This window comes from Chrysemys picta, chromosome 1 (genome assembly GCF_011386835.1).
Source record: "Chrysemys picta bellii isolate R12L10 chromosome 1, ASM1138683v2, whole genome shotgun sequence".
Lineage (NCBI taxonomy): Eukaryota > Metazoa > Chordata > Testudines > Emydidae > Chrysemys > Chrysemys picta.
The window spans coordinates 249,157,613-249,176,887 of NC_088791.1; the positions used below are offsets into that span (position 1 = coordinate 249,157,613).

Consider the following 19,275-nt stretch of genomic DNA (forward strand, 5'->3'; position numbering starts at 1 on the left):
TAATCACTTAAAATCTATCTTTTGTAGTTAATAGACTTGTAGTTAATAGACATTGGCTTTATCTAAGCCAGTGAGTTGGAGTGAAGTGTGTGGGAATCATAACTCAAGGGCAAAAGGCTATTGTATATTCCTCTCCACACTAAGGGAGGGGGCAAATTTTATGAGCTTACACTGTACAGTTCCCTGTGCAGTGCATAACGGTATAATTTTGGGGTTCCAGAGAAGGTGCGTGCCTGAGGAGCTGGGAATAGCCTTCCCATGCAGGGGCTGGTCAGAGAGCCTGCTTGTAACTGCAGCTGGGTGTGCCCCTACCTGTATGGATGCTGGTGAAAGTGCAGGCTGGAGGACTTTGTAGCTTGTCACAGCAGTACAGTGTGAGAGGGAGCCCAGTCTGGTGGGTCAGGGGACTCAGTTATAACTCAGTTCCAGGTGGCATTGAAAGCATGTTAGGAGTTTTATTCTTTCACTGTGCATGCAACCCATGTTCATTGTGATGTCCCTAAATGTGTCCCAAAAGAGCACGTAAAACTGAAATTGTGTGGGATATAATTATAACTGTGTCCCACAAGTGAAATTAGTATTTATTTAGGTTTTTAGAAGAAATTTAGTGGCTTCTCCTTCCAAGTTTTATGAAAGTCAAGTCTCAATAGAGTTACAGTGACCACACTCGACAAATATGTACATATTACATATCACCATAATGTCATATAGCAGAAACATGCACCATGTGTGCAAGAAGAATGTAAAAGGAAGACGCAATAAATAAATTGTCCTACTAAAATAAACAAAACAACACACAGACTCAGTAGTCTCTGCTTTTTTTAAGAGGGGGAGGAGGAAGAGATGGCTGTTTTCCAAGATACAAATTTTGTCTGTTGGAGTTGTGGATACTATAGAGCTGGTTGGAAAATCTCTTTTCTTCTCCATAGAAAATTTTGTATTTTTGTTAATCTGAAAACCAAAAGTTTTCTGCCAAAAACTAAACATTTTGGGGGTTTGGATGAAAATTTGAAACGTTTCAGTTTTCTGGTGTTAGGTTTTTCTACAGCTCCTGACATTTCTCACAGTAAATACTTTACGAGTTTCCGTGAAAAATTTTGTTTAGTTAAAGAACAAATTTTTCATCAAAAATCAGCTTTGATTGAAATTTTTTGACAGCACTTGTAGAAAACTATAGCCAAGTGATCATCAAAAGGTTAACAGTTTACTCAGAGTATTATGTATTGGGGCCATCCTCTGTCCTTTCCTCCCCAAACACACTTCCTGTTTAGTTAGTGTGTGTTTTTCCCAACTCTTATGTAGCCAACTAAAGCAGCACATTGCCAGCCTGCAATACTGTAAGTAGAGCATGTTTCTTGTGGACTGAAAGGTTCCTTTGCAACAAAACAAACAAACAAAAAGGTGCCACAGGACTCTATTTCTTTTTTGGTTTTATACCTGATGTCTCCTGCATAATCGAGTAGAAACTCTCTTCTCTTATAATTATACTGAACACACATACATTTTTTACTAGTTTGAAAGATATCTCCTGTACATATAATGGGAATATCACTAAAAGCAGTTGAAACTTTCAAGATAGTAAAAGCTTCTAACTACACATAACTCCTTCCATTTTTGTTTTGTTTTATAAGCTGTGCTTGTTCTATTTGTCAGGCAGTTTCCTGTGTGTATTCACTTTGGATTATTGTCAGATTCCAAATTTAAAGAGGACTCTATTCTCCGTTCCTTCCTTGTCAATCTGACCCTCATTCTCCTCCTTTGTATCTAGGGCCAGAATTTTCAAAAAAGCTCAGTTCCCACTTAGGCATCAATATAAGTGATCAGTTTCTCAAAAGAGTTCAGCAGCACTGTGATGGGGTTTATGGAACACATACCAAACCAGAGCAAGGCATGGAGCAATATTGGGACAGGGATGCTCTGCCCCATAACAGCTGCAGGGAATGCTCCAAGTGAAGGGACAATTTTAAAAGGGCACTGGTAGCCCAGTAGGGAGAAGAAGTTAGAGTCTGATGCCTGGAGCTGCAGGCAGAACAATTGTAGCATTGATAAGGGCACTCTGGGACCAAGATCCATATTTGTCCCCCCCCCCCCCCCCCTTTGGTGCTGAAAACAACGATATTCCCCGAAGAATGGGATGTTCTCCCTTGGCAGATGAAGCAGATACTACTAAGACTGTGATCATGCCCCAAATGGAGGGGAGACAGCCCAGTAGGAAGTGACCTGTGGGAATGTAACTTGGGGTGGACCGATGAATGGTCCAGACACAGCAACACCCCTTTAGAGCCGTTGGTCGGCATTCATTGGAGTGGCAGGGCCCAGGTTTCCTCCCTTCTTTTGTGACAGAATCCCAAGGGAGGAAGAGGGGACACACAGGAGAGACTGAGACCCACCATATATGACCCAGTAGAACCTCATCCAGAGTTGCAGATTGAAAAGAAGTGTGAAGCCATTGCCTGATCGCTAGGCCAGCTGGCTATCAGACTGACCCACTATAAGCACTCAATACATTGAACTCTTTTGAAGATCTGAACATATATGTCACAATACAGCCTGCTGGATGCGGAAGGCTTTTTCAAAATCTGGTCTCTGGTGTTTATATGACTCTCATCACCACAGTATCTGACCATCTCATAGTCAGTAATGAATTTATCTTCACAACATCCATGTGAGGTAGGGAAGTATTGTTATTCCTATTTTAAAGATGGAAACTAAGACACAAAAAGATTAAGCGACTTTATAATAATAAATAACAATATCTAGCTCTTCAATAGCACATTTCATTTTTTGATCTCAAAATGCTGTATAAAGGGGGTTGGTATCATTATCCCTATTTTATAGATGGGCAAAGAGGCACTGAGAGGGAAGTGACCTGCTCAGGTCACACAAGAAGCAAAGCTGAGAACTGATACTATGTCCACTACCAGTGTCCCAACTAAAAGACTTATTTTATTTCAATCTATCCCCACTTTTCCTCAGACTGTCCCCACTTCCCCTTTGGTTCTTCAAAACATCCAGAGAGAATTCATATTTCTATGCATGGGAGATTAAATCTCAAAAACAAGAGTGTGAGGGAAAGAGTTGAAAGAATGCCCTTTAACATGGTTTATGTAATAAAACAATGTTCTTACTCAACAGCAAAGAATCTCAGAGTGTAACTTTATCCCGTGATAACTCCAGACTATTGTCAAATTCACCTTGTGACATAACACATTGGGTACTTGTTCTCTTCAGCTGCACTGCTGCTGGCCTTACTATCCTCCGCTCCTCACCCCACCCCATTGCTGTCCCCAGAACCAGATGTTCACTTGGGACATACTGAATGACTCATATACTTGGACACACCAGCTGTCTGAATCACTGGACTGCCAACCAAAGTTTTTTTCCACAGCATTTGTTGCCATAGATTCACGCTCCCATCCCTGATCTAAGCTAAGGGATGAAGACACTGGTAGGACAAATGAGGTTACATATTTTTAAAAACTACAAACAACAGGGATAATTCTCATTAATAGAGCTGAGTGAATTTTTTTGGCCAAAACTTTTTTCACTGAAAAACGTAGATTCTGCAATGAAACAGGAGAGTACTGCTTAGTGGTTACAGTCTATGGAAGCAGCCCCGCCCAGAGGTAATGAGTAGGGGAACCTAGGCCCTCTGTAATAGGCGGTTGGGGACACCCAAATCTGTGAGCTCTCTGCCTCTGCAAGAGTGAGCTTTGTTGGAGATTAGAGGGTCAGCTACCTGTACCAGTCTGTCTTCCTCACCAGCAAACTCCTCAAGGCTTCCCCAGCACAATCTCACCTAACAGGTAATAATCAGTGAACTTCAGCCCCTGAGTTCCTCAGAGATGTTTCTCTGCAATGCACAGCCCCTTTCACTGTATATTTACAGAAGATATTAAGTTCACTCCTCTTTTATAGAGTCAGTTCATCACAGCTTATTAACTTCACTGGGGTAAACACACGCAGCATTGAGTTGGTTTATAGTGAAAATAAAACAAGTATAATAACAAAAGGACATAGGTTAAATGATACCAAGTATAAAGATAAAGATAGAGATGGTTACAAGCAAATAAAAGTGAATACATACATCTAACAGATGAAAAAAATTAATCTGGCAGGATGCAGTCATTGTTCAAGGTTGTTTCTCTCACCCACAGTCTCCTTTCCAGCTTTTTCTGGCCAGGATCCACCTTGAAGATCAAATCGCTTGGTTCCTTTGTCTCCTAAACTGAAGGATAATCCAGGAGTTCTTTGCCCCTCTTCTTTATAGACCACTGAATATTTGAAATGTATTATTCTGAAGGGCACCTCCAGTTCATACTGAGTAAAGGAGCAATGAGGTCTGTGTTATAAGGCTCCATGCTGGTTCCTCCCCTGTTGGTGATTGCTACAATGATCTGTTTCTGCAACCTCCAATATGCAAATGAATAACCAATAGACTGTGATTGCACCTGGATGTAGGCGTCAGCCTTTCCTTTGTCTGGTTAAAAAATGTTTTACCAGCTCCCCAGACTTCTCTGGTTTGAACACATTTCAATTCCATATTTTCAGCACAACTGTAGAGTCCTCTGTGGGTTTATCTTACATACGCTATGTAAAAATATTAATAATCAGTGTGTTATTCATTTTCCAAGGGTATTTTACATGACACCTATTAGATATAGATTATGACATTAGTGAGTTAGGGTACACTGAACTGATCTGGTCAGCTAAAATTTACTGCCAGACACTAGGGAGCCCCTTTGGCCTCAGCATTGGGATGCTCTTAGGGTCATACTCTCCCACTCCACCAGGTTCTGACCCATGGGCCCTCATGAGCACCATAAGGACAGTCAGATTGCAGGTAGTGAACAGGAACACCCTGCTCCCCAGGTCTCTTCCTGCTACTCTGGTGCTCTTCATGGTATGTGATGGCCTGCAGGAGCACCGGCAGCCTTTTTGGCACCCTAGGCAGCGGAAGGTTCCACCCCCAAAATGGCGCCCCCAACAGAGGCGGTGGAAGGTCCCGCCCCCGAAATACCACCGACAACCGCAGCGGCCGGATGTTCGGCCGCCGCAGTCACCGCCCCAGGCAACCGCCTAGGTCGCCTAATGGGTTGCGCCGGCCCTGATGGCCTGTGGTTGTTCCTTGCAATCCAACCCCAGGGCTTCTGCAGGACATGGATCCCAGCTTTGTGCAGCTATGATGCGGCGTCCTGGGGTAGTCATTCCATAACAGCAAATATAAGACTCTCTCTCTCCACCATCCACCATAAGCCTTCCTTTTAAGCCCCTACTCCAACTTGAGCATGCCATTAGGCCTCCCCAAATGAGGCTTTCCAAGCACAGAATTGTTCCTGTCCCCCTATCTCCCTAGTGTGGGGTTTGTCCACCCCATCACAGCAAAACTGAAATATGGTGGGAATTGGAGTCAAAGTCAATGAATTTGTTTTGTTGGGAGAAAAACTTTTTAACAATTCTGAAAAAAAATATCAAAAGGTTTCATTCTGACATTTTTTAAATGAAGCATGTAGATATTGTGTGGTTCAAAATGGATTTTTCTTTAGAAATTTTCAGCCATCTTTGTTTTTTAAAATGAAAAAAGTTAAAAAAATTAAATGTAACATTTAATTTGGGTCAAACAAAATGTTTAAAAATATGTAAAATGCCAGCAAATGGAAAAATCCATAATTTGCTCATTAATCTATTTTTATTAAATGAGTAAGTGGCCAATTGTGCATTCTTCAGACACCCAATAATCACTTGTAGGTGCACAAGGAATGCAGTATTGTGTCCAGAGTTATTTGAAAAAATGGAGGAATTACAGTTCTCTGGTACACAAGACAGAATAGAATTAATTCAACACTCAAAGTTGCCATCACTATTTCATTATAGCAGCCAAGTGAACGTGACAGTGAACATCTATAGATACCCATGGCAACCTGAGGTTTAATTATAGTAGTGGGCTCACAGCACAGCAGCGAAATTTGTCTCAAGGATTTCATTGTTAACCTTTATTTGCCAGAGATTTATAGCTCACTTAAAACATTCCTGTTTGGTTAAAACTTTGTATATGAATCTGACCCAGAAATAACATTTGATATAAAGCTGTCAGAATAGATGAAGTTTTGTTTGAGAGCAAAATTAAGGCTTTTGCTCACTGCCAGCAAAATAAAGCTACATCTAAGCAAATGCACATCCACCCACTCACATATATACATATTTGTGAACAATTTTTGACCACTATCTGCATGCTCTGTGCTCTACTAACACAAAAGAAGACATTTACTGTACTTCAAATGAATTCTTCTTAAAATATGCCTGACATTTTTTACAAATGAAGAGTAAATACTTCTTCAAACCCCGGGTACACAAATTGACTTTAGCCTTCTGTAGCTAAACATTTCCCTTGTTTCCCTTAAGAGTTAAAATAGGATTTTATCCCATCCCTGCTAATTTGTCTAGACTGAGTTCCAATATTAATAAATAAATATAATACAGTTCTATGGCATCTTTCATCCCATGATCTCAAAATGCTTTGTAAATTATCTGTGGCCCTGAATTATGTGGTGCTCCCAATGAGCATTTTGTTCAATCTAGGGCCATAAAATTTGGCTATAATAAATCCTGCAACTCCCTGAGAGGAAGTTTAATCACTTCACCCAACCAATGAAGTAGAACATAAAAAGTGCTTAATACCACAGAACAACACTACATAACAGTAGAACACAAGTGCAATCTGTAGTATCTAATTGAAAAAGTACAGGGAAAGCAATTAGGAAGAATGTAATTACATGAGTTGAGATTTGCCCAGGACAGCATGGTTAAAACTCCTACTGTTACAAAAAGCACCATCATAATTTTAACTAAAACAAACTGTCAAGATCTTTCTTTTATGTATGATTCAAAAGGGAACAAAAGGTCCTCTAATACCATGCTGGGCCACTGATTTAGAGCAAACTCTAAAACAGGGATCGGCAACCTTTGGCACACGGCCCTTCAGGGAAAGCCGCTGGCGGGAAGGGACAGTTTGTTTACCTGCAGTGTCCGCAGGTTTGGCCAATCGCAGCTCCCACTGGCCGCGGTTCACCATCCCAGGCCAATGGGGGCTGCGGGAAGCAGTGCGGGCTGAGGGATGTGCTGGCCGCCACTTCCCACAGCCCACATTGGCCTGGGATGGCAAACCGTGGCCAGTGGGAGCTGCGATCAGCCAAACCTACAGACGCTGCAGGTAAACAAACCATCCAGGTTCACCAGCGGCTTTCCCTGATGGGCTGTGTGCCAAAGGTTGCTGATCCCTGCTCTAAAAGGTTAGACTGCAACCTGCAGAAGGATCAACACCAGTTCCTGCCATACCTAGAGGTTCTTTGGGAGTGCTGGCACTGCTAATCCTGATTTACAAGATCAGGAAGGACCACAGTATACAGTGCTAATACATTACATCTGTTGTAAGGTCTTGATCCTGCACTGAAGTCATTGGCAAAACTCCGATTGACTTGAATGCTGCAAGCTCAGGCTCTAAATAGCTTTGAAAGAGTGGACGTGACTCAGGCTTGATCTACACCAGTGTTTCCCAAACTTGGGACGCCGCTTGTGTAGGGAAAGCCCTTGGTGGGCCGGGCCGGTTTGTTTACCTGCTGCGTCCACAGGTCCAACCAATTGCGGCTCCCACTGGCTGCGGTTCGCTGCTCCGGGCCAATGGGAGCTGCTGGAAGTTTGAGAAACACTGGTCTACACTACAGAGTTAAGTCAATGTATGGCAGCTTAAGTTGACTTAATCTTGTCAGTGTCTACACTACAATTCTGGCTATGAGCTGCCCCGTGAGCTGACAGCTGGAGCCGGAGCTGAAATGTGAAATAATAGCAGCCATGAAACTGACAAGAATATCCATTTCACTGCTGGTAGGCTCCCTGCTGTGAAATTTATCCCCACCCCAGCTCATAGCTGGGCTGTTAGTACCAGGGGTAGAGGGGGCTCACAGCTGTGAGCCCACTGCCAGTTGACAGCTTGGCTGGCCCCTGCCTGACAGCTGGGGGGAACGGGAAGCAGCTGTGAGCTGGGGGACTTGTGATATAATCGAGAGTTGTCACCACTTTGTCATACACTTTTCTTTTAGCATTGTGTATTTGTGATGGGGTGTGCTCCCAACACCCACTCAGAAAGGGTTAACATAGGCTGCAAGCTGTGGGATATTTAGGCTGAGAGAAGAACCCTAATTAAGGCAAGATCACCTGTGCAGGAACAGGCAGGGCTGTTATAAAGCCAGGGAGCTGGTAGCAGAAAAGTGGCTGTAGGGAGAGAAGGAGATTTGACCCAAGAGGAAGGTTTGTTTAGCAGGCCCAGAGGAAAGGGGTTTGGCTAGAAGGGTGGAGAATGACAGCCTAGGATAGGCAAGGTAGGAAGTAGTCCCAGGAAGTGGCAGGAAGGTTTGTGTTTACCCAGACCTTCGCTGCTAGAGATAAGGCCCTGGAGTGGAACCCAGAGTAGAGGGTGGTCTGGGTTCCCCTTGGAGCCAACGAATGAGTGCCACAAACTGGTCAGTGATATTCAAGATTGTCCACCACTGTTTGTCCCAGTCACAGAGGGGAATGACTTGTCCAGGGCAGTGGATTTAAGGACTGCCTGGGATGCTGTGGAGGACTTTGATCATACCCAGAAGGAGAGGACTCTTATGATTTGGTTGGAGAGCTAAGCCATGACGACGAGGCACTGCAGCTCCCGAGGAGCAAGAAAGGGGTCGCAAACCAAGAGAGTGTCGGGCTGGCAGAGCTAATCCCCAGATGGAGCGAGGAGAAGACGCCACCTACCAGTGAGTAGAGGTACCCCAGGGCACTCTCACATTATAATTTTGTTTTGTGTTCACATTCAGCAGTTGCTAGGCAACAAAAACAAAGATGCTGGTTGAATGATCAACTGGCATAGTCTGATCCAAAGTAATTAACCAGCCAACAACTGCCCCGCACCTACCCTTTGTCTGTCTTGTCTAGTTAGATTATAAACTCTTCGGTGGAGGGACTGTCTCTGAGTATGTATGTCTATGGTTCCTAATACAATTGCACCCTAATCTCGTGCAGTATTTCTAGGCACTGCCAGAATAAACAATAATAGTAAAGAAAATCTTCATAATGTGAACCAAACACACTGATGTACACATCTGTCTGAGTCTGAAAAATTGCACCAAAAGAAGTGTGAAAGGTTCCCATTCAGCTCAACTGGATGTTAATTCTGACTCATAATGATAATGTAAACAGTGATATCTATTCCACTGCTAATTATTTTGATAAAGTGGCAGATATTGGGGTAGGGTGCTGGTGAGTAGATGTTTTTAAGGATGGCTGGCATGTAATTAAGTCAATTCCCTTCTGCATGCCCAAAGTGGGGAAGGAGAGAAGCGATACCACCTCTTCTGCCAGTTCTAAACACCTCAAATGCCTTCTTGGTGCCAGAAATCTGTTGTGAGTGCCATCTCATTTTGGGATCAGGAGTGGATGGAATGTTTGAGTAGTGGGATGGACCTTGGGAGAGCACCATTCCCCCCAACCAGATATGACTTCTGCTTTAAAGTAATATTCTATTCTGAAAAATGGCTCTGCACAAGTCACAAAGTGAAGTTCCATGTTTGTTGTGTATCATTAATTCCGTATCAAATTTGCCCAATTTACAGGAAGAAGATTTTTTTCTTCTAATGGCCAGTTATTTGTAACATGCTAGCACGAGTCTGTCTACGTGGACTGAGAGGCTCACTCCCAGCTCCAGTGTAGGCATACCCGATCTGGTTCCTGCTTCTCCCTTGCTCCAGGGGAAAATTAATCTGTGCCAGCCCTTTTACTGTTGTGGGGGCCAGCCTGGTGGTGCTTGAGCAAAGTCTCTACTGACTCCTCTACCCACTCCAAGCCTACTCATGTGAATGGGGAAGTAGTAGCCTGGTTGCAGCTGCTCTTTCTCCCTTCCCCATGTAGGATTTGGTGATTCGGGATGCCCAGGTGGGTTTAGGATTGACTCCTCAATATTGTGATTAATAAGTGTTGTCTAGGGTTGAAATTACCACACTGACAAATAAAGAGAGCCAAACTTTCATACATGCATGGTGTATAGAGTGTAGCACAAACTACATTCTGGCTTACAATATTTCTTTTCATACCTGTTTAACCTTGATTTGTCAAGGTGAATTAATTCATTTTTTTTTTTGGACTCTGTTCAAATTTAAAACAAACAATCAATCAATCTCCAGAAAGGTAGCTGCTTTTCAACATCAATCCAGTTTGGAAATATTTCTCTATATCTGAGCTCCACTCTTGCAAAGGGGCTTAGGAAAATTTCTGATTAGAAGATTTTTAAGAATGTTATTTTGACAAAAGTTGTAGGAAGGTTTTACATTTACTCAAATCCCTGCTCCAAAGAAACACACAAAACAACATCATTTAAAATAATAGTAAAGATAAAGTCTACACTCTGTTTCTGTTAGTTAGACTCATGGTATCATCCCACTATAAATCATGCTCAGTCAGAAAGTTATTTGACAATAGTCTGGCAAATGTTGCTCTCTAAAACCTATCCTAGGGGAGTAAAAGCAAGCAAATATTGGTTTCTGTTCCAAACACAAATTGTGCTATTCTGTTTTGTGAATTGAACTAAGTAGGGAACCATACCACTCATGAGTCCTGGAACTAGGGGTGTAGATGGTGCTACAGCACCCCCTGACTTGAAGTGGTTTCCATCATATACAGGGTTTACAGTTTGGTGCAATGGCTCTCAGCACCCCCACTATACAAATTGTTCCAACATCTCTGAGACCACTAGCAAAGCTGGCTTCTATATAAGCTGGGTATAGAACATGCTAGTACTTTAGACAAACTGATTTAGTCCTCAGCTTATTGGTTGTACTTGATAAGACAATACCAAATTTTAAATCATTTTTTTAAATGTAATTCAATGTTGCCTCATTTCGTTTTAGTAGTCTCCAAATTTATTTTCTTCATGCTACCATTTTCAGTAAAACCATTGGGTACACAAACTACACACTGGCAATGGAAAAGAAAAGACAGCAAAGCACATCCACAATATCAGCTTATTCCAAGCAAGATGGCAAATGAAAGCACTGAACCATTTATAAACCCCCTTCCCACCCACAACTAGCACTGATGGCCAAATAAATATGTTCTAAACCAGATTCCATTATCCTTTATACAAGCTAATAATATTCAACTTGAAAATAATAAAGAGTCCTCTTCAAACAGAAATGCTGTCCTTGCAGTTGATTTGCAACAGCACTTTACCCAAGACTAACAGTCTTTATCACCATTTGATGTTCCAACTGAATTAAGATAAATTAGAAAAAAGAAATCCTAATCAAAAGGCTGCTTGTGTGCTATTTATTTCCTTTTCCATACTTAACAGAAATGTCCTGCTGGCAGCATATCTTTGTGTAATATTTTAATCATTCTTTTCACAGGATATTTTAAAAATCATTTAAAAAGAGAAAGATCCTGTCCTGAAATGTGCCAGATACTATCACTCACACAAAGATCACAGCATAGTGCACTGAAGCACATTCAACCTCAAGATGATCAGTGTATAAAGAGAGATTTGCCTTTCCTGACATCAGTGTGTTCTAAATATAAACCCGTTTTTAAAAACAGAACCATCTCTGTGATGTCACTGCTCATTCAAATTTAGTAGTAATCATCAAGTTTAAGACTGGTATACAAAAACATTTCTTCAAATACAACTTTTGCAAATATTAGCTTGCAATTGATGGCAGAATAAGGCTCCTATTTCACAACTTATTGTCTAGTTACTTTATTCCACATAGATTTTATATTATTATCAAATCATAGTAAACTAGATTTCTTTCAAAGACCTACATAGAAAGTATTGCCTTGAAATGATATATTTTAATATGTTCATTACTGTATATTTACATTTCTTAAATGCCTTACATATGTTGAAATATACAATCAGTGACAGTTGAAGAATATATAGTGTTTATATTGAGGGGAAAAAAATTATCTCCAGTGCTATTTAATTCAAATGCATTTAATTTTAAGAAATCTTTCTAGTAAGATCTTGAAAGTAAGAAACAATGCACAAAGAAATACAATTTCCTACCAGAAATATTATCCTGACAAATTTGGCTCCCACATAGTCCTGTGTTCAACTGAATCAATTTCACACTTACTCACCTCCTGTCTCTGTGATGTGGTTTATTCATTGGTTTGATATTGCCATAGCAACTCTGCAACATGGTAACGTGTTAGCCAAGCTATGCTATTCACCTCCAAGTGTATGGTGAACAGCTGTCTGGTGTACATGCAGCATAATATTTTTATATAGATTGATTTCTGTTTCCTGCGATTAACCCACTATTTTAGCATCACCATTTGTAACTCTGTAGTTAAGGGTCTTTCATTATGACTATTAGAGCAGTCAATTTCCCACTAGTTATAGCTCAATTAGAAACATCAGCACCTACATCAAATTTACCATAGGAGATATAAAGCCAGGGTACTTTGTGTGTGAATTTGAAACTAATTCATTTGACCATTTTCAAATAACTGGAAAAAATAAAACACACACAACCACTCCATTTCTCAACTCCGCCCCCTAGCAAATTTCATGGCTTCTATATTTTTTATATTGCTGTCCCATGAAAACAAATAAATAAGGATCAGATTGTGGCTGGAACTTGTTTGCTTGGGTGTGTGTGAATTAAGGAGCCATCCCACCCAACTTTGTGTGGCCTGCACAAGGGCCAGACATATTTGTAGTCCCTGTGCTCAAAGGAGTGCAGAGACTGCTCCCTTTGTGCCCTCCTGTAGTCTGGCCAGAAAATGACTGACCTGTCATGATGAAGGGGTAATATGCTACATCCCCTGAAGGGGAGTAGCAGGAGTGAGCTATTCCTGTGTTATGGGGTGGTGGGGGCAGGGGATGAGCAGAGAGGATTCTGTCTTCCTGGCTACACAAGAGCAATGTGACACTTCACCACCCCTACTTATGAGCTGTATGCAATTTGCTGAATCCAGCCCTAAATAAAACAAACATCTGGACCAAAACACTCTTTGCTGCAGCACACACATGAGACCTTAAAGCTACCACAAAGTCTATCACATAATTAATATGCAAATCAGGGCATCCCCAAATTCAGATCCAGATTATGGTAAAAAGACTAGGCAATCATCCAGCGCACTAGCTTGAGTGGGTGTTGAAAACATCTCACTGACAGAGCACCTATCTGCACAAGCCAAGCTAAGGTTACACAAATACATTTACACACAGTTTAAACATGATTGTGTTTGAAATAGGTTACATAAGAGAATTTGGCCAGCTACTTTGTTTCTAAAAGACCTAAAGGCCCAGTTTTGCCATCAGAGCCACCTGTACAATTCCCACTGAAGTGAATGGAAGCCATGTGTAAATATATAAGTGAAAAACAGAGGCCAATACCTCCTGGGGGCTAAAAATACATCTTTAATTCCAGTAACAGTCTATACTGCCCACCCAACTTACAACTTCTGCAGTCTCAACCATGTTTAAGCCCCACTTAAATAGGGTGACCAGATGTCCCAATTTTAGAGGGACAGTCCTGATTTTGGGGGCTTTTCCTTATATAGGCACCTATTACCCTCCACCCCCTGTCCTGATTTTTTACACTTGCTATCTGGTCACCCTATGCTTAAACACAGTTTATTAAATACTATTGTTTGCCTCAGGCTAAGTGTAGGATTGCATCTGTGGGATAACAATATTGTCTCAATTGAAATTCAAGTTACGGTCACAGAAATTAGGGTTGCCAACATTGTATTTCATAAGGGACTGATTTCTTAGCACCCCCGCCTCACCCCTTCTCTAGATATTATTTATTAGTAGTAGTAGTAATAAGTACCCACCTACATTCGCCAAAGGTATTTCTTGCTGCTTTTTGCAGCACTCAGCAACTCCCAATCTTGTTGTACAGAGATGAAAAAATAAAGGACATCTCTTGTAATAAGAGACTGTTGGCAACCCTAAGTGATGAGGTTTCTGTGTTCTAAGATGTACCATCAAAACATTACCACAGAGACTGGAAACAAAAAGCTTGAATGTGCTTTACCAGTGGAGCAGAAAACTGCATTTCTCTTTGTAGTTTATCTAAACTATAGCTTTCCCACCCACCCCCCTCATCCAAATCTCAGTAAAAGCTGCTTCAGCTGATGAATCCGCTGCCCACCAGACACACAAAAAACTATATCTACTGCCTTTAGGATGTCCCTGTTTCCCTCCAGTGCAGCCTCACTGATTATAGCAATAACAGAAACATTTAGTGTAGAAAGGACACTAGAGCAGTGGTGGGCAACCTGTGGTCCACAGTCTGCATGCGGTCCATCAGGGTAATCTGATTGCAGGCCGTGAGACATTTTGCTGAGGCTGACCATCCGCAGGCATGGCCCTCCACAGCTCCCAGGGGCTGCAGTTCGCCGGCAGGCCATTTCTATTGCCACTTCCTCAAACCCTGCTTGGATCAATTCTAGACAATAGGGTGTCAAAAATGCCAGCAACTACCAGTGCATTGTGTGTACTAGTTATCCTATGTTTGCTCCTACTAGGCAAGCGGCACAATGCATTCATGTGGTCTATACCTGGCCTTGGGAACCAGGGACTCCTGAATTCTTGTGTTGACTAAGTACTTGAGCACAAATTCATCAATAAAGCTGAGCAAAATGTTTGGACAAATATTTTATTTGCCCAAAAATGCACTTTTGGGCAGATCAACACTATTCACGAAATTGGGTCAAATTCAGATAATAGTTTTGGCCAACAGAGAAATCTTGAAACATTTGGTTCTGAAATTTTTGAATTGAAATGTTTTGACTTTTCATTTTGAAATTATGTTCCATTCCAAAACATAGCTTGATTTAGTTAAAAAAAAAAATTGGGGGAAAATCCAAAATGAAATTAAAAAAACTGAAATTTCACATCTAGTCAAATAAAACATTTACTTTGACCCTGAGTGAAATGTTTTGTGTTTTCATTTCAATGAGAAATACTGACAAAATTCTGGTTTGTGTTAATCCAAAATGTTTTTTTTTTTCTTCCAGATTTTTTCAGTTTGGTCACTGAACTGAAAAATAAATTCTTCACTCAGTTTTACTGCTGCGTTCTAGTGCTGTTTTTTTCTTTGGATTTGGCACCCCTTTTATGGAAGGAGGCAGGAAGGGAGGGGGGGGAGAGAGAGAGACTGACTGACTATAAATGTTGGAGAACTTGTGGTGAAAAAGGAGTTTTCATGCATATATGGTGGACATGCTCAGTCATTCCAATATTTTGATGCAATTTGTAACCAAACATCACAAATTGTTGTATATTTATTACCAAATGCTCCTTTGCTAGTCCTCCTGGGGCTTTCTATTGGAAATGGTCGCACAAGAAAATTACGAATTAATCTCTCATCTGCTATTGGTAGCCTCTCACTGGAAAAAGAGAAATAGCCCAACCATTGAGGAATGGTTTGAAAAATATGGGAGGCTGTGGTTATGGAAAAAGTAACACACCAAATACCTACTCAGCAAAATAGAAGACAGATAGATACTTAGATATTTGGTTACCCTTTATTCAGTATATAAAGTATATTCACCTGTACAAAACCCAGCACACCCGTCCAATTATATTTTTAATATTAAAATATGAAAGACATACCTCTTCTGTTAAATATGTGCATGTAGAGATTTCACTCAATTTAATAAAATAATTAGAAATGACAGATGTTGTAATGATGCTCACTGTGGAACATGGTAATACCCTGTTAAATAGAAAGAAATGATGACTACATTCTTGTATAATATCTCCTTAAACAAAAGGTAACTGTTGTAATGATTGTTTTGTTTCTGATACTTACATGGAAAGGATTTGTAAACTTGTTAAAACTTCTAAATAAATAGTCCTTAAAAACAAAAAACAGAAACCCTAATGAATCAGCTCTATTAAGCACAATGACACTGCAAGCAGTGAAGTGATTTCTGTTTCCTTTCAGCTAAAGTTACAATGCAGGCAACCTGCCATACAGTTCACAATATATTAAATCTCTCACAGAACAAATTTCATTTTCAATTTATACTAATTTTTTTCTCCTTCCAAAATTAACAACTTTAAAAATGTTGCCTAAATGATCATATTTTGCCTAATCTGATGGCCCTGCCTAAACTGATGATAGCTGATGGGAATGCACCTAATTTAAAATGAATGTTCATGACGACAGACCCTGTTCAACCTCTAAGAACCATTGTAATGTAGGAATACACAAGCAGTGAAAAGCAGAAGGGTGTCATTAATAACTTGTCAGGAGATTGCACTTATCCTTATCATTGGCATGGAAGTGTGGCTAATGGAGACTGCAATCCTCTATCTTCCTCCAAGGGAGCGCAGACAAGATCTCCATGTGCCACATCAGGCCCATAGCCAAACCGTCAGTGATTTTTGGATTTTATAGTTATATGGTGGTAGGAGGAAAGGAAATGGAAAAAAAGGATTCCAACACTTGAAATCTCCATATACATCAATTTATTTTTAACGTTCTGAGAACAAAGAGAAATTTGAGTTGTTCATGAATACTGTTAAATAATCCTGTGAAAGAGATAAAGAACATGCAAAAAGCAAGAGGAATGGAATCCAGATGACAACAGAGGTCTCAGTCTGATGAAGATTCAGAAATAACACTGAAACTCTACCCTTCACCTCCCATTCCGTGCCTAAGGTCTTCAGTGTGGATGACAGCTAAAATGCTTATTGAGTCAATTCAAGAAGAACTAATTAGAAGGCAAAATGCTAATAAGGAAGATTAAGCAAAGGAAATGGGTGTGAGTGTGATTCAACACTCTCTTTAAGGGTCTCATCCTGTCCAGGGATGACACAAATCTACTTCAGCAATGTGGACTCCAGAAGGAGGAATACTGTCGCTATATTTCAAAGCTTCAATCTTGTAATCGGATCTGCTAGTATAGTCCTTGAGCTTGTGCAGAGCCCCAATGATTTTCCTTAGGACTTGTCTACATGGTCTGATAGAGCACGGCAAGCCAGGTGTAAATCAGCAGTGCACTAACTATCCATGTGGACCCAACTTCCATGCTCACAGAGTTCCACCGCACACTCTGACACACTATATATCAGAAGCAGGGCCCCCAATTTGTGCATGGCAGGCTAGAGGACTGTAGATTTACACTGCGGCTTATGTGCACTAAAACTGTGCAGACAAGCTCTTATTTTTCAAACTTTTGAGAACTTGTCTTTGCAACCTTAACATTTCCCCCTCCACCCCCCAAACACACACAGACTTGATTTTATGCCAGTCTTTAAAAAAGGTACCATAAAGTGGTTGTATTATTCCTGGGAAAAAGCCAGTTTTCAGAGTTATTTATCAGACTACTCCATTAATGTAAAGTTTCAAGAGCCCAAACAAATATTAATTAAATTAGGCTAGGCAAAATAACATGCCTGGCTTTAATGTTTTTTATTTGATAGTTTATACCACTGGGATAGAATGGGAACTCTGATTTTATCTAAAGCTGGCAGTAGTAGATATATTACCTTTCAAACCACTACAATAAGTAACTTTCTCAGGCATGTATCCTCCCAGCAGAAATGCAGCTTTGCTTATGGATCATTTTTCAAGATATAGACATAAGTCTCAGGTCTGTTTTGTATATGCTGAGTTTTGACTCCGTGCTAGTACTTTCCAACTTCTCGCCACAACTTCTAAAACACATACCAGAGTTGACAAGAATATGCTAGCCAAAAATCAGCCTCTATTTTATGAGCTATGCTCTCACTAGCTGGTGCTATTGCAAGAACAGGAAATTAGTGTGAGAAGGATGAATAATTCAGCTGGACAAAATAGTCTGACAGTAAGTAAACTGATGATAATGTAAGTAATCAGGTCATATCAGGAAATCTCTGAAAGAAGAAAGAGTGGGAACTCCAAGCCAGTTCTTAGCCAACAAAAGCAATCAGAAAGGCTCTGATTTCCATAGAGATGCTACTTTAGGCTTGGAATGTATTAACATGATGTAGCTGTTATTTTGATTGATTGCACTCTGTGTTCATTGAGATCAACCAATGTTACCATCTCTGATGGCAAACAGGTATTTGTTTGTGATTATTTGCCCTTGAGTATTACTGCACAATTTGGTCCTTTTTAGTTCCTAACAAAAATGGGTTTTGGAAAACTGCAGTCTCTCTGGGCAAGAAATTTGCTGAAATTTCAGACATATTGAAGTGCAAAAATAAACAATGTAAATCAGAATTGACCCTCTGTAATGAAATATCAACATATAAAATAAGAGTATTAGGGAATGCAACACAGATTTCTTATTTTTGAGTATATCTTCCTAGGGGCTCAATCCAGCAAAATGTTGAACATCTGCCTGGAGTGCAGCATCCTCAACTCTCTAAGATAAGAAGGATCAAAATATCCATCACGTAACTAGTTTTAATGCATGTTTTAACCATACATATGTTAGGATATGATTTTAAAAATAAATACTTTTGGGGGCCCAATCCTGTAAACTATGACACATACGTTTAATGTTATTCATGCAAGTATATTTGCTGATTTCAGGTCTGTTGCATAATGTTTATTCTTATATTTCAAATTACTGTAATCATGTTCTGGAAATTGGCACATGTAAAGTTAAGGGTTTTCAGGATCATGCCTCACTTAATTTGTTTTTACAGTTTTGTTTGTATTTAGATGTTAATGCTGTTAACAAAACTCAAAAGAGAAAACACTTTTTTCCCCAAAGCCCTTTAAGTAGTTACATTTATGTTTAGCTACTGAGAAAGTAAAATATATTTTGAAAAGAAGAGTGAGTATTTTAGCTAAATAAAACAATTTCATAGCTGTGTATATCTGGAAATAATAAATGCAAAGTAATTCTGAGAAGTGTATGTCCTAAACTGTTTAAATTTGACATGAATGATTAGCTGAGTATATTTAGAATCTACCACAGCCTAAATAAACACAGAAGAATTATCAGTTACTATAACAACTATGAAAACATCCATGAAGAATAACTACCATCATCAGGCATAATTTTCTCTAAAAGCATTTGTACAGAGGATTCAAAAACACAATGAAACATAAAAGAAATAGGATCTTTGGAGTGTATTATCACTGGTTTCCCTACAGCTTCATTCTTTGTAAATCTAGCAAAGAGACCTATTTAATACTGTCAATTATCAAATACAACAATACCCATTTTGATTTGTGCTTTGGATTTGACAGAACTATTACCTTGCTAAGTCCAAAATGTCAATGTTAACTT

General features: G+C 40.1%; 1 protein-coding gene across 3 annotated transcripts in view; it reads right to left on the bottom strand.

The window, feature by feature from the left end:
• Nucleotides 1–19,275, bottom strand: part of MYO16 (myosin XVI) — a 568,549-nt gene that overhangs the window by 512,980 nt on the left and 36,294 nt on the right. The window contains exon 1 of one of the 3 annotated variants that reach the window (XM_042844168.2): nucleotides 12,089–12,157. The exons of the other annotated variants lie outside the window; for them this stretch is intronic. The gene's annotated coding sequence lies outside the window, so the exon portion shown is untranslated. Of the gene's footprint in view, nucleotides 1–12,088; nucleotides 12,158–19,275 lie in introns of those variants that run through there. 3 annotated transcript variants of the gene reach the window in all.